At 28.5% G+C, this 15287-nt stretch overlaps 2 long non-coding RNA genes across 2 annotated transcripts; both read right to left on the reverse strand.

The window, feature by feature from the left end:
* Positions 1–3800: 3800 nt before the first annotated feature.
* Positions 3801–5522, reverse strand: LOC306817804. Its single transcript, XR_013778074.1, has 2 exons — positions 5424–5522; positions 3801–4078 (listed from the first exon to the last, which is right to left on the reverse strand). It is a non-coding gene; the product is annotated as an uncharacterized lncRNA (long non-coding RNA).
* A 2199-nt stretch (positions 5523–7721) lies between these two features.
* Positions 7722–9658, reverse strand: LOC306817807. Its single transcript, XR_013778077.1, has 2 exons — positions 9377–9658; positions 7722–7999 (listed from the first exon to the last, which is right to left on the reverse strand). It is a non-coding gene; the product is annotated as an uncharacterized lncRNA (long non-coding RNA).
* Positions 9659–15287: the final 5629 nt, after the last annotated feature.

A 15287-nucleotide genomic window follows, 5' to 3' on the forward strand; every position in this document is an offset into this window, starting at 1 on the left:
TTATATTTTTCGACATAGGTATGTATGTCGTTTTTTTTATTTTTCGACATAGGAATGTATGTGGTTTTTTCACTTTTTCGACATAGGTATGTATGTCGTTTTTTTCACTTTTTCGACATAGTTATTTATGTCGTTTTTTTCACTTTTTCGACACAGGTATGTGTGTCGTTTTTTTATAATTTTCGACATAGGTATGTATGTCGTTTTTTTATATTTTTCGACATAGGTATGTATGTTGTTTTTTTACTGATTCAACATAGGTATGTATGTCATTTTTAAAATATTTTTCAAGGTATGTATGTCGTTTTTTCACTTCTTCGACATAGGTATGTATGTCGTTTTTTCATTTATTTGACATAGGTATGTATGTCATTTTTTAAATATTTTTCGACATAGGTATGTATGTCGTTTTTTTTATATTTTTCGACATAGGTATGTATGTCATTTTTTCACTTCTTCGACAAAGGTATGTATGTCGTTTTTTTAACTTTTTCGACATAGGTATTTATGTCGTTTTTTTCACTTTTTCGACACAGGTATGTGTGTCGTTTTTTTCACTTTTTCGACATAGGTATGTATGTCGTTTTTTTTATTTTTCGACATAGGTATGTATGTCGTTTTTGTCAATTTTTCAACATAGGTATGTGTGTCATTTTTTTATATTTTTCGACATAGGTATGTATGTCGTTTTTTTCACTTTTTCGACATAGGTATGTTTGTCGTTTTGTTATATTTTTCGACATAGGTATGAATGTCATTTTTAAAATATTTTTCGACATAGGTATGTATGTCGTTTTTTTAATTTTTTTCGACATAGTTAGGTATGTCGTTTTTTCACTTTTTCGACATAGGTATGTATGTCGTTTTTTCACTTTTTTCGACATAGGTATGTATGTCGTTTTTTTATATTTTGAGTCATAGGTATGTATGTCGTTTTTTTAACTTTTTCGACATAGGTATTTATGTCGTTTTTTTCACTTTTTCGACACAGGTATGTGTGTCGTTTTTTTCACTTTTTCGACATAGGTATGTATGTCGTTTTTTTTATTTTTCGACATAGGTATGTATGTCGTTTTTGTCAATTTTTCAACATAGGTATGTGTGTCATTTTTTTATATTTTTCGACATAGGTATGTATGTCGTTTTTTTCACTTTTTCGACATAGGTATGTATGTCGTTTTGTTATATTTTTCGACATAGGTATGAATGTCATTTTTAAAATATTTTTCGACATAGGTATGTATGTCGTTTTTTTAATTTTTTTCGACATAGTTAGGTATGTCGTTTTTTCACTTTTTCGACATAGGTATGTATGTCGTTTTTTCACTTTTTTCGACATAGGTATGTATGTCGTTTTTTTATATTTTGAGTCATAGGTATGTATGTCGTTTTTTTCACTTTTTCGACATAGGTATTTATGTCGTTTTTTTCACTTTTTCGACACAGGTATGTGTGTCGTTTTTTTATAATTTTCGACATAGGTATGTATGTCGTTTTTTTATATTTTTCGACATAGGTATGTATGTTGTTTTTTTACTGATTCAACATAGGTATGTATGTCATTTTTTAAATATTTTTCAAGGTATGTATGTCGTTTTTTCACTTCTTCGACATAGGTATGTATGTCGTTTTTTCATTTATTTGACATAGGTATGTATGTCATTTTTTAAATATTTTTCGACATAGGTATGTATGTCGTTTTTTTTATATTTTTCGACATAGGTATGTATGTCATTTTTTCACTTCTTCGACAAAGGTATGTATGTCGTTTTTTTAACTTTTTCGACATAGGTATTTATGTCGTTTTTTTCACTTTTTCGACACAGGTATGTGTGTCGTTTTTTTCACTTTTTCGACATAGGTATGTATGTCGTTTTTTTTATTTTTCGACATAGGTATGTATGTCGTTTTTGTCAATTTTTCAACATAGGTATGTGTGTCATTTTTTTATATTTTTCGACAGGTATGTATGTCGTTTTTTTCACTTTTTCGACATAGGTATGTTTGTCGTTTTGTTATATTTTTCGACATAGGTATGAATGTCATTTTTAAAATATTGTTCGACATAGGTATGTATGTCGTTTTTTTAATTTTTTTCGACATAGTTAGGTATGTCGTTTTTTCACTTTTTCGACATATGTCGACGTATGTCGTTTTTTCACTTTTTTCGACATAGGTATGTATGTCGTTTTTTTATATTTTGAGTCATAGGTATGTATGTCGTTTTTTTCACTTCTTCGACATAGGTATGTATGTCGTTTTCTCATTTTATGGACATAGGTATGTATGTCGTTTTTTTACTTTTTCGACATAGGTATGTATGTCGTTTTTTTATATTTTTCGACATAGGTATGTATGTCGTTTTTTATATTTTTCGACATAGGTATGTATGTCGTTTTTGTCAATTTTTTCGACATAGGTATTTATGTCGTTTTTTTATATTTTGCGTCATAGGTATGTATGTCGTTTTTTTCACTTCTTCGACATAGGTATGTATGTTGTTTTTTCACTTTTTCGACATAGGTATGTATGTTGTTTTTTTATATTTTTCGACAGAGGTATTTATGTCGTTTTTTTATATTTTTCGACATAGGTATGTATGTCGTTTTTTTTATATTTTTCGACATAGGTATGTATGTCGTTTTTTTTCACTTTTTCGACATAGGTATGTATGTCGTTTTTTTATATTTTTCGACATAGGTATGTATGTCGTTTTGTTATATTTTTCGACATAGGTATGAATGTCATTTTTAAAATATTTTTCGACATAGGTATGTATGTCGTTTTTTTAATTTTTTTCGACATAGTTAGGTATGTCGTTTTTTCACTTTTTCGACATAGGTATGTATGTCGTTTTTTCACTTTTTTCGACATAGGTATGTATGTCGTTTTTTTATATTTTGAGTCATAGGTATGTATGTCGTTTTTTTCACTTCTTCGACATAGGTATGTATGTCGTTTTCTCATTTTATGGACATAGGTATGTATGTCGTTTTTTTACTTTTTCGACATAGGTATGTATGTCGTTTTTTTATATTTTTCGACATAGGTATGTATGTCGTTTTTTATATTTTTCGACATAGGTATGTATGTCGTTTTTGTCAATTTTTTCGACATAGGTATTTATGTCGTTTTTTTATATTTTGCGTCATAGGTATGTATGTCGTTTTTTTCACTTCTTCGACATAGGTATGTATGTTGTTTTTTCACTTTTTCGACATAGGTATGTATGTTGTTTTTTTATATTTTTCGACAGAGGTATTTATGTCGTTTTTTTATATTTTTCGACATAGGTATGTATGTCGTTTTTTTTATATTTTTCGACATAGGTATGTATGTCGTTTTTTTTCACTTTTTCGACATAGGTATGTATGTCGTTTTTTTATATTTTTCGACATAGGTATGTATGTCGTTTTTTATATTTTTCGACATAGGTATTTATGTCGTTTTTTATATTTTTCGACATAGGTATTTATGTCGTTTTTTTATATTTTGTGTCATAGGTATGTATGTCGTTTTTTTAACTTCTTTGACATAGGTATGTATGTCGTTTTCTCATTTTATCGACATAGGTATGTATGTCGTTTTTTTACTTTTTCGACATAGGTATGTATGTCGTTTTTTTACTTTTTCGACATAGGTATGTATGTCGTTTTTTTATATTTTTCGACATAGGTATGTATGTCGATTTTTATATTTTTCGACATAGGTATTTATGTCGTTTTTTTATATTTTGCGTCATAGGTATGTATGTCGTTTTTTTCTCTTCTTCGACATAGGTATGTATGTCGTTTTTTCACTTTTTCGACATAGGTATGTATGTTGTTTTTTTATATTTTTCGACATAGGTATTCATGTCGTTTTTTTATATTTTTCGACATAGGTATGTATGTCGTTTTTTTTATTTTTTGACATAGGTATGTATGTCGTTTTTTTCACTTTTTCGACATAGGTATTTATGTCGTTTTTTTCACTTTCTCGACATAGGTATGTATGTCATTTTTTTCACTTTTTCGACATAGGTATGTATGTCATTTTTTTCAATTTTTCGACATAGGTATGTATGTCGTTTTTTTCACTTTTTCGACATAGGTATGTATGTCGTTTTTTCACTTTTTCGACATAGGTATGTATGTCGTTTTTTTATATTCTTCGACATAGGTATTTGTGTCGTTTTTTCACTTATTCGACATAGGTATGTATGTCGTTTTTCTATATTTTTCGACATAGTATGTCGTTTTTTTATATTTTGTGTCATAGGTATGTATGTCGTTTTTTTCACTTCTTCGACATAGGTATGTATGTCGTTTTCTCATTTTATGGACATAGGTATGTATGTCGTTTTTTTATATTTTGTGTCATGGGTATGTATGTCGTTTTTTTTACTTTTTCGACATAGGTATGTATGTCGTTTTTTTATATTTTTCGACATAGGTATGTATTTCGTTTTTTATATTTTTCGACAGGTATGTATGTCGTTTGTGTCAATTTTTTCGACATAGGTATTTATGTCGTTTTTTTATATTTTGCGTCATAGGTATGTATGTCGTTTTTTTCACTTCTTCGACATAGGTATGTATGTCGTTTTTTCACTTTTTCGACATAGGTATGTATGTTGTTTTTTTATATTTTTCGACATAGGTATTTATATCTTTTTTTTATATTTTTCGACATAGGTATGTATGTCGTTTTTTTTATTTTTCGACATAGGAATGTATGTCGTTTTTTTCACTTTTTCGACATAGGTATGTATGTCGTTTTTTTCACTTTTTCGACATAGGTATTTATGTCGTTTTTTTCACTTTTTCGACACAGGTATGTGTGTCGTTTTTTTATAATTTTCGACATAGGTATGTATGTCGTTTTTTTATATTTTTCGACATAGGTATGTATGTTGTTTTTTTACTGATTCAACATAGGTATGTATGTCATTTTTTAAATATTTTTCAAGGTATGTATGTCGTTTTTTCACTTCTTCGACATAGGTATGTATGTCGTTTTTTCATTTATTTGACATAGGTATGTATGTCATTTTTTAAATATTTTTCGACATAGGTATGTATGTCGTTTTTTTTATATTTTTCGACATAGGTATGTATGTCATTTTTTCACTTCTTCGACAAAGGTATGTATGTCGTTTTTTTAACTTTTTCGACATAGGTATTTATGTCGTTTTTTTCACTTTTTCGACACAGGTATGTGTGTCGTTTTTTTCACTTTTTCGACATAGGTATGTATGTCGTTTTTTCACTTTTTCGACATAGGTATGTATGTTGTTTTTTTATATTTTTCGACAGGTATTCATGTCGTTTTTTTGTATTTTTCGACATAGGTATGTATGTCGTTTTTTTTATTTTTTGACATAGGTATGTATGTCGTTTTTTTCACTTTTTCGACATAGGTATTTATGTCGTTTTTTTCACTTTCTCGACATAGGTATGTATGTCATTTTTTTCACTTTTTCGACATAGGTATGTATGTCATTTTTTTCAATTTTTCGACATAGGTATGTATGTCGTTTTTTTATGTTTTTCGACATAGGTATGTATGTTGTTTTTTTATATTTTTCGACATAGGTATTTATATCTTTTTTTTATATTTTTCGACATAGGTATGTATGTCGTTTTTTTTATTTTTCGACATAGGAATGTATGTCGTTTTTTTCACTTTTTCGACATAGGTATGTATGTCGTTTTTTTCACTTTTTCGACATAGGTATTTATGTCGTTTTTTTCACTTTTTCGACACAGGTATGTGTGTCGTTTTTTTATAATTTTCGACATAGGTATGTATGTTGTTTTTTTATATTTTTCGACATAGGTATGTATGTTGTTTTTTTACTGATTCAACATAGGTATGTATGTCATTTTTTAAATATTTTTCAAGGTATGTATGTCGTTTTTTCACTTCTTCGACATAGGTATGTATGTCGTTTTTTCATTTATTTGACATAGGTATGTATGTCATTTTTAAAATATTGTTCGACATAGGTATGTATGTCGTTTTTTTAATTTTTTTCGACATAGTTAGGTATGTCGTTTTTTCACTTTTTCGACATATGTCGACGTATGTCGTTTTTTCACTTTTTTCGACATAGGTATGTATGTCGTTTTTTTATATTTTGAGTCATAGGTATGTATGTCGTTTTTTTCACTTCTTCGACATAGGTATGTATGTCGTTTTCTCATTTTATGGACATAGGTATGTATGTCGTTTTTTTACTTTTTCGACATAGGTATGTATGTCGTTTTTTTATATTTTTCGACATAGGTATGTATGTCGTTTTTTATATTTTTCGACATAGGTATGTATGTCGTTTTTGTCAATTTTTTCGACATAGGTATTTATGTCGTTTTTTTATATTTTGCGTCATAGGTATGTATGTCGTTTTTTTCACTTCTTCGACATAGGTATGTATGTTGTTTTTTCACTTTTTCGACATAGGTATGTATGTTGTTTTTTTATATTTTTCGACAGAGGTATTTATGTCGTTTTTTTATATTTTTCGACATAGGTATGTATGTCGTTTTTTTTATATTTTTCGACATAGGTATGTATGTCGTTTTTTTTCACTTTTTCGACATAGGTATGTATGTCGTTTTTTTATATTTTTCGACATAGGTATGTATGTCGTTTTGTTATATTTTTCGACATAGGTATGAATGTCATTTTTAAAATATTTTTCGACATAGGTATGTATGTCGTTTTTTTAATTTTTTTCGACATAGTTAGGTATGTCGTTTTTTCACTTTTTCGACATAGGTATGTATGTCGTTTTTTCACTTTTTTCGACATAGGTATGTATGTCGTTTTTTTATATTTTGAGTCATAGGTATGTATGTCGTTTTTTTCACTTCTTCGACATAGGTATGTATGTCGTTTTCTCATTTTATGGACATAGGTATGTATGTCGTTTTTTTACTTTTTCGACATAGGTATGTATGTCGTTTTTTTATATTTTTCGACATAGGTATGTATGTCGTTTTTTATATTTTTCGACATAGGTATGTATGTCGTTTTTGTCAATTTTTTCGACATAGGTATTTATGTCGTTTTTTTATATTTTGCGTCATAGGTATGTATGTCGTTTTTTTCACTTCTTCGACATAGGTATGTATGTTGTTTTTTCACTTTTTCGACATAGGTATGTATGTTGTTTTTTTATATTTTTCGACAGAGGTATTTATGTCGTTTTTTTATATTTTTCGACATAGGTATGTATGTCGTTTTTTTTATATTTTTCGACATAGGTATGTATGTCGTTTTTTTTCACTTTTTCGACATAGGTATGTATGTCGTTTTTTTATATTTTTCGACATAGGTATGTATGTCGTTTTTTATATTTTTCGACATAGGTATTTATGTCGTTTTTTATATTTTTCGACATAGGTATTTATGTCGTTTTTTTATATTTTGTGTCATAGGTATGTATGTCGTTTTTTTAACTTCTTTGACATAGGTATGTATGTCGTTTTCTCATTTTATCGACATAGGTATGTATGTCGTTTTTTTACTTTTTCGACATAGGTATGTATGTCGTTTTTTTACTTTTTCGACATAGGTATGTATGTCGTTTTTTTATATTTTTCGACATAGGTATGTATGTCGATTTTTATATTTTTCGACATAGGTATTTATGTCGTTTTTTTATATTTTGCGTCATAGGTATGTATGTCGTTTTTTTCTCTTCTTCGACATAGGTATGTATGTCGTTTTTTCACTTTTTCGACATAGGTATGTATGTTGTTTTTTTATATTTTTCGACATAGGTATTCATGTCGTTTTTTTATATTTTTCGACATAGGTATGTATGTCGTTTTTTTTATTTTTTGACATAGGTATGTATGTCGTTTTTTTCACTTTTTCGACATAGGTATTTATGTCGTTTTTTTCACTTTCTCGACATAGGTATGTATGTCATTTTTTTCACTTTTTCGACATAGGTATGTATGTCATTTTTTTCAATTTTTCGACATAGGTATGTATGTCGTTTTTTTCACTTTTTCGACATAGGTATTTATATCGTTTTTTTCACTTTTTCGACATAGGTATGTATGTCGTTTTTTCACTTTTTCGACATAGGTATGTATGTCGTTTTTTTATATTCTTCGACATAGGTATTTGTGTCGTTTTTTCACTTATTCGACATAGGTATGTATGTCGTTTTTCTATATTTTTCGACATAGTATGTCGTTTTTTTATATTTTGTGTCATAGGTATGTATGTCGTTTTTTTCACTTCTTCGACATAGGTATGTATGTCGTTTTCTCATTTTATGGACATAGGTATGTATGTCGTTTTTTTATATTTTGTGTCATGGGTATGTATGTCGTTTTTTTTACTTTTTCGACATAGGTATGTATGTCGTTTTTTTATATTTTTCGACATAGGTATGTATTTCGTTTATATTTTTCGACAGGTATGTATGTCGTTTGTGTCAATTTTTTCGACATAGGTATTTATGTCGTTTTTTTATATTTTGCGTCATAGGTATGTATGTCGTTTTTTTCACTTCTTCGACATAGGTATGTATGTCGTTTTTTCACTTTTTCGACATAGGTATGTATGTTGTTTTTTTATATTTTTCGACATAGGTATTTATATCTTTTTTTTATATTTTTCGACATAGGTATGTATGTCGTTTTTTTTATTTTTCGACATAGGAATGTATGTCGTTTTTTTCACTTTTTCGACATAGGTATGTATGTCGTTTTTTTCACTTTTTCGACATAGGTATTTATGTCGTTTTTTTCACTTTTTCGACACAGGTATGTGTGTCGTTTTTTTATAATTTTCGACATAGGTATGTATGTCGTTTTTTTATATTTTTCGACATAGGTATGTATGTTGTTTTTTTACTGATTCAACATAGGTATGTATGTCATTTTTTAAATATTTTTCAAGGTATGTATGTCGTTTTTTCACTTCTTCGACATAGGTATGTATGTCGTTTTTTCATTTATTTGACATAGGTATGTATGTCATTTTTTAAATATTTTTCGACATAGGTATGTATGTCGTTTTTTTTATATTTTTCGACATAGGTATGTATGTCATTTTTTCACTTCTTCGACAAAGGTATGTATGTCGTTTTTTTAACTTTTTCGACATAGGTATTTATGTCGTTTTTTTCACTTTTTCGACACAGGTATGTGTGTCGTTTTTTTCACTTTTTCGACATAGGTATGTATGTCGTTTTTTCACTTTTTCGACATAGGTATGTATGTTGTTTTTTTATATTTTTCGACAGGTATTCATGTCGTTTTTTTGTATTTTTCGACATAGGTATGTATGTCGTTTTTTTTATTTTTTGACATAGGTATGTATGTCGTTTTTTTCACTTTTTCGACATAGGTATTTATGTCGTTTTTTTCACTTTCTCGACATAGGTATGTATGTCATTTTTTTCACTTTTTCGACATAGGTATGTATGTCATTTTTTTCAATTTTTCGACATAGGTATGTATGTCGTTTTTTTATGTTTTTCGACATAGGTATGTATGTTGTTTTTTTATATTTTTCGACATAGGTATTTATATCTTTTTTTTATATTTTTCGACATAGGTATGTATGTCGTTTTTTTTATTTTTCGACATAGGAATGTATGTCGTTTTTTTCACTTTTTCGACATAGGTATGTATGTCGTTTTTTTCACTTTTTCGACATAGGTATTTATGTCGTTTTTTTCACTTTTTCGACACAGGTATGTGTGTCGTTTTTTTATAATTTTCGACATAGGTATGTATGTTGTTTTTTTATATTTTTCGACATAGGTATGTATGTTGTTTTTTTACTGATTCAACATAGGTATGTATGTCATTTTTTAAATATTTTTCAAGGTATGTATGTCGTTTTTTCACTTCTTCGACATAGGTATGTATGTCGTTTTTTCATTTATTTGACATAGGTATGTATGTCATTTTTTAAATATTTTTCGACATAGGTATGTATGTCGTTTTTTTTATATTTTTCGACATAGGTATGTATGTCATTTTTTCACTTCTTCGACAAAGGTATGTATGTCGTTTTTTTAACTTTTTCGACATAGGTATTTATGTCGTTTTTTTCACTTTTTCGACACAGGTATGTGTGTCGTTTTTTTCACTTTTTCGACATAGGTATGTATGTCATTTTTTTTATTTTTCGACATAGGTATGTATGTCGTTTTTGTCAATTTTTCAACATAGGTATGTGTGTCTTTTTTTTATATTTTTCGACATAGGTATGTATTTCGTTTTTTTCACTTTTTCGACATAGGTATGTTTGTCGTTTTGTTATATTTTTCGACATAGGTATGAATGTCATTTTTAAAATATTTTTCGACATAGGTATGTATGTCGTTTTTTTAATTTTTTTCGACATAGTTAGGTATGTCGTTTTTTCACTTTTTCGACATAGGTATGTATGTCGTTTTTTCACTTTTTTCGACATAGGTATGTATGTCGTTTTTTTATATTTTGAGTCATAGGTATGTATGTCGTTTTTTTCACTTCTTCGACATAGGTATGTATGTCGTTTTCTCATTTTATGGACATAGGTATGTATGTCGTTTTTTTACTTTTTCGACATAGGTATGTATGTCGTTTTTTTATATTTTTCGACATAGGTATGTATGTCGTTTTTTATATTTTTCGACATAGGTATGTATGTCGTTTTTGTCAATTTTTTCGACATAGGTATTTATGTCGTTTTTTTATATTTTGCGTCATAGGTATGTATGTCGTTTTTTTCACTTCTTCGACATAGGTATGTATGTTGTTTTTTTATATTTTTCGACAGAGGTATTTATGTCGTTTTTTTATATTTTTCGACATAGGTATGTATGTCGTTTTTTTTATATTTTTCGACATAGGTATGTATGTCGTTTTTTTTCACTTTTTCGACATAGGTATGTATGTCGTTTTTTTATATTTTTCGACATAGGTATGTATGTCGTTTTTTATATTTTTCGACATAGGTATTTATGTCGTTTTTTTATATTTTGTGTCATAGGTATGTATGTCGTTTTTTTAACTTCTTTGACATAGGTATGTATGTCGTTTTCTCATTTTATCGACATAGGTATGTATGTCGTTTTTTTACTTTTTCGACATAGGTATGTATGTCGTTTTTTTACTTTTTCGACATAGGTATGTATGTCGTTTTTTTATATTTTTCGACATAGGTATGTATGTCGATTTTTATATTTTTCGACATAGGTATGTATGTCGTTTTTGTCAATTTTTTCGACATAGGTATTTATGTCGTTTTTTTATATTTTGCGTCATAGGTATGTATGTCGTTTTTTTCACTTCTTCGACATAGGTATGTATGTCGTTTTTTCACTTTTTCGACATAGGTATGTATGTTGTTTTTTTATATTTTTCGACATAGGTATTCATGTCGTTTTTTTATATTTTTCGACATAGGTATGTATGTCGTTTTTTTTATTTTTCGACATAGGTATGTATGTCGTTTTTTTCACTTTTTCGACATAGGTATTTATATCGTTTTTTTCACTTTTTCGACATAGGTATGTATGTCGTTTTTTCACTTTTTCGACATAGGTATGTATGTCATTTTTTTATATTCTTCGACATAGGTATTTGTGTCGTTTTTTCACTTATTCGACATAGGTATGTATGTCGTTTTTTTATATTTTTCGACATAGTATGTCGTTTTTTTATATTTTGTGTCATAGGTATGTATGTCGTTTTTTTCACTTCTTCGACATAGGTATGTATGTCGTTTTCTCATTTTATGGACATAGGTATGTATGTCGTTTTTTTACTTTTTCGACATAGGTATGTATGTCGTTTTTTATATTTTTCGACAGGTATGTATGTCGTTTTTTTCACTTTTTCGACATAGGTATGTTTGTCGTTTTTTTATATTCTTCGACATAGGTATGAATGTCATTTTTAAAATATTTTTCGACATAGGTATGTATGTCGTTTTTTTCATTTTTTTCGACATAGGTATGTATGTCGTTTTTTCACTTTTTCGACATAGGTATGTACGTCGTTTTTTTATATTTTGCGTCATAGGTATGTATGTCGTTTTTTTCACTTCTTCGATATAGGTATTTATGTCGTTTTTTTATATTTTTCGACATAGGCATGTATGTCGTTTTTTTATATTTTTCGACATAGGTATGTATGTCGTTTTTTCACTTTTTCGACATAGGTATGTGTGTCGTTTTTTCACTTTTTCGACATAGGTATGTATGTCGTTTTTTTATATTTTTCGACATGAGTATTTCAGCGGTATTTTTTTATTTTTCGACATAGGTATGTATGCCGTTTTTTTTTTTTTTCGACATAGGTATGTATGCCGTTTTTTTTTTTTTTCGACATAGGTATGTATGTCATTTTTGTCAATTTTTCAACATAGGTATGTGTGTCGTTTTTTTATATTTTTCGACATAGGTATGTATGTCTTTTTTTTTATTTTTCGACATAGGTATGTATGTCGTTTTTTTCACTTTTTCGACATAGGTATTTATGTCGTTTTTTTCACTTTTTCGACATAGGTATGTATGTCGTTTTTTCACTTTTTCGACATAGGTATGTATGTCGTTTTTTTCAGTCTGTCGACATAGGTATGTATGTCGTTTTTTTTACTTTTTCGACATAGGTATGTGTGTCGTTTTTTTCACTTTTTCGACATAGGTATGTATGTCTTTTTTTCATTTTTTCGACATAGGTATGTATGTCGTTTTTTCACTTCTTCGACATAGGTATGTATGTCGTTTTTTTCACTTTTTCGACATAGGTATGTATGCCGTTTTTTTGTATTTTTCGACATAGGTATGTATGTCTTTTTTTGATTTTTCCGACATAGGTATGTATGTCATTTTTTTCACTCATTCGACATAGGTATGTATGTAGTTTTTTTCACTTATTCGACATAGGTATGTATGTGGTTTTTTTAACTTTTTCGACACAGGTATGTGTGTCGTTTTTTTATATTTTTCGACATAGGTATTTATGTCGTTTTTTTATATTTTTCGACATAGGTATGTATGTGGTTTTTTTATGTTTTTCGACATTGGTATGTGTGTCGTTTTTTCACTTATTCGACATAGGTATGTATGTCGTTTTTTTCAGTCTTTCGACATAGGTATGTATGTCGTTTTTTTTACTTTTTCGACATAGGTATGTATGTCGTTTTTTTAATATTTTTCGACATAGGTATGTATGTCGTTTTTTCACTTTTTCGACATAGGTATGTGTGTCGTTTTTTTCACTTTTTCGACATAGGTATGTATGTGTTTTTTTTACTCTTTTCGACATAGGTATTTGTGGTTTTTTACTATTTTTCGACATAGGTATGTATGTCATTTTTTTTACTTTTTCGACATAGGTATGTATGTGGTTTTTTTATATTTTTCGACATAGGTATGTATGTCATTTTTTTCACTCATTCGACATAGGTATGTATGTCATTTTGTAAATATTTTTCGACATAGGTATGTATGTCGTTTTGTTTATATTTTTCGACATAGGTATGTGTGTCGTTTTTTCACTTATTCGACATAGGTATGTATGTCGTTTTTTTCAGTCTTTCGACATAGGTATGTATGTCGTTTTTTTTACTTTTTCGACATAGGTATGTATGTGGTTTTTTTTTATATTTTTCGACATAGGTATGTATGTCGTTTTTTCACTTTTTCGACATAGGTATGTGTGTCGTTTTTTTCACTTTTTCGACATAGGTATGTATGTGGTTTTTTTACTCTTTTCGACATAGGCATGTATGTGTTTTTTTTACTCTTTTCGACATAGGTATTTATGTGGTTTTTTAATATTTTTCGACATAGGTATGTATGTCATTTTTTTTACTTTTTCGACATAGGTATGTATGTGGTTTTTTTATATTTTTCGACATAGGTATGTATGTCATTTTTTTAACTCATTCGACATAGGTATGTATGTCATTTCGTAAATATTTTTCGACATAGGTATGTATGTGGTTTTTTTATATTTTTCGACATAGGTATGTGTGTCGTTTTTTCACTTATTCGACATAGGTATGTATGCCGTTTTTTTCAGTCTTTCGACATAGGTATGTATGTGGTTTTTTTTACTCTTTTCGACATAGGTATGTATGTGTTTTTTTTACTCTTTTCGACATAGGTATTTATGTCATTTTTTTTACTTTTTCGACATAGGTATGTATGTGGTTTTTTTATATTTTTCGACATAGGTATGTATGTCATTTTTTTCACTCATTCGACATAGGTATGTATGCCGTTTTTTTCAGTCTTTCGACATAGGTATGTATGTCGTTTTGTTTATATTTTTCGACATAGGTATGTGTGTCGTTTTTTCACTTATTCGACATAGGTATGTATGTCGTTTTTTTAACATTTTTCGACATACGTATGTATGTGGTTTTTTTATATTTTTCGACATAGGTATGTATGTCATTTTTTTCACTCATTTGACATAGGTATGTATGTCATTTTGTAAATATTTTTCGACATAGGTATGTATGTCGTTTTGTTTATATTTTTCGACATAGGTATGTGTGTCGTTTTTTCACTTATTCGACATAGGTATGTATGTCGTTTTTTTAACATTTTTCGACATAGGTATGTATGTCGTTTTTTTTACTTTTTCGACATAGGTATGTATGTCGTTTTTTTCACTTTTTCGACATAGGTATGTATGTCATTTTTTTCACTCATTCGACATAGGTATGTATGTAGTTTATTTCACTTATTCGACATAGGTATGTATGTCGTTTTTTCACTTATTCAACATAGGTATGTATGTCATTTTTTTCACTTTTTCGACATAGGTATGTATGTCGTTTTTTTCACTTTTTCGACACAGGTATGTGTGTCGTTTTTTTATATTTTTCGACATAGGTATTTATGTCGTTTTTTATATATTTTTCGACATAGGTATGTATGTCATTTCTTTCACTCATTCGACATAGGTATGTATGTCATTTTTTAAAAATGTTTCGACATAGGTATGTATGTCGTTTTTTTATATTTTTCGACATTGGTATGTGTGTCGTTTTTTCACTTATTCGACATAGGTATGTATGTTGTTTTTTTCAGTCTTTCGACATAGGTATGTATGTCGTTTTTTTAACTTTTTCGACATAGGTATGTATGTGGTTTTTTAAATATTTTTCGACATAGGTATGTATGTCGTTTTTTCACTTTTTCGACATAGGTATGTGTGTCGTTTTTTTCACTTTTTCGACATAGGTATGTATGTGGGTTTTTTTACTCTTTTCGACATAGGTATGTATGTGTTTTTTTTACTCTTTTCGACATAGGTATTTATGTG

This window comes from Symphodus melops, assembly GCF_947650265.1.
Source record: "Symphodus melops genome assembly, chromosome: 22".
NCBI lineage: Eukaryota > Metazoa > Chordata > Actinopteri > Labriformes > Labridae > Symphodus > Symphodus melops.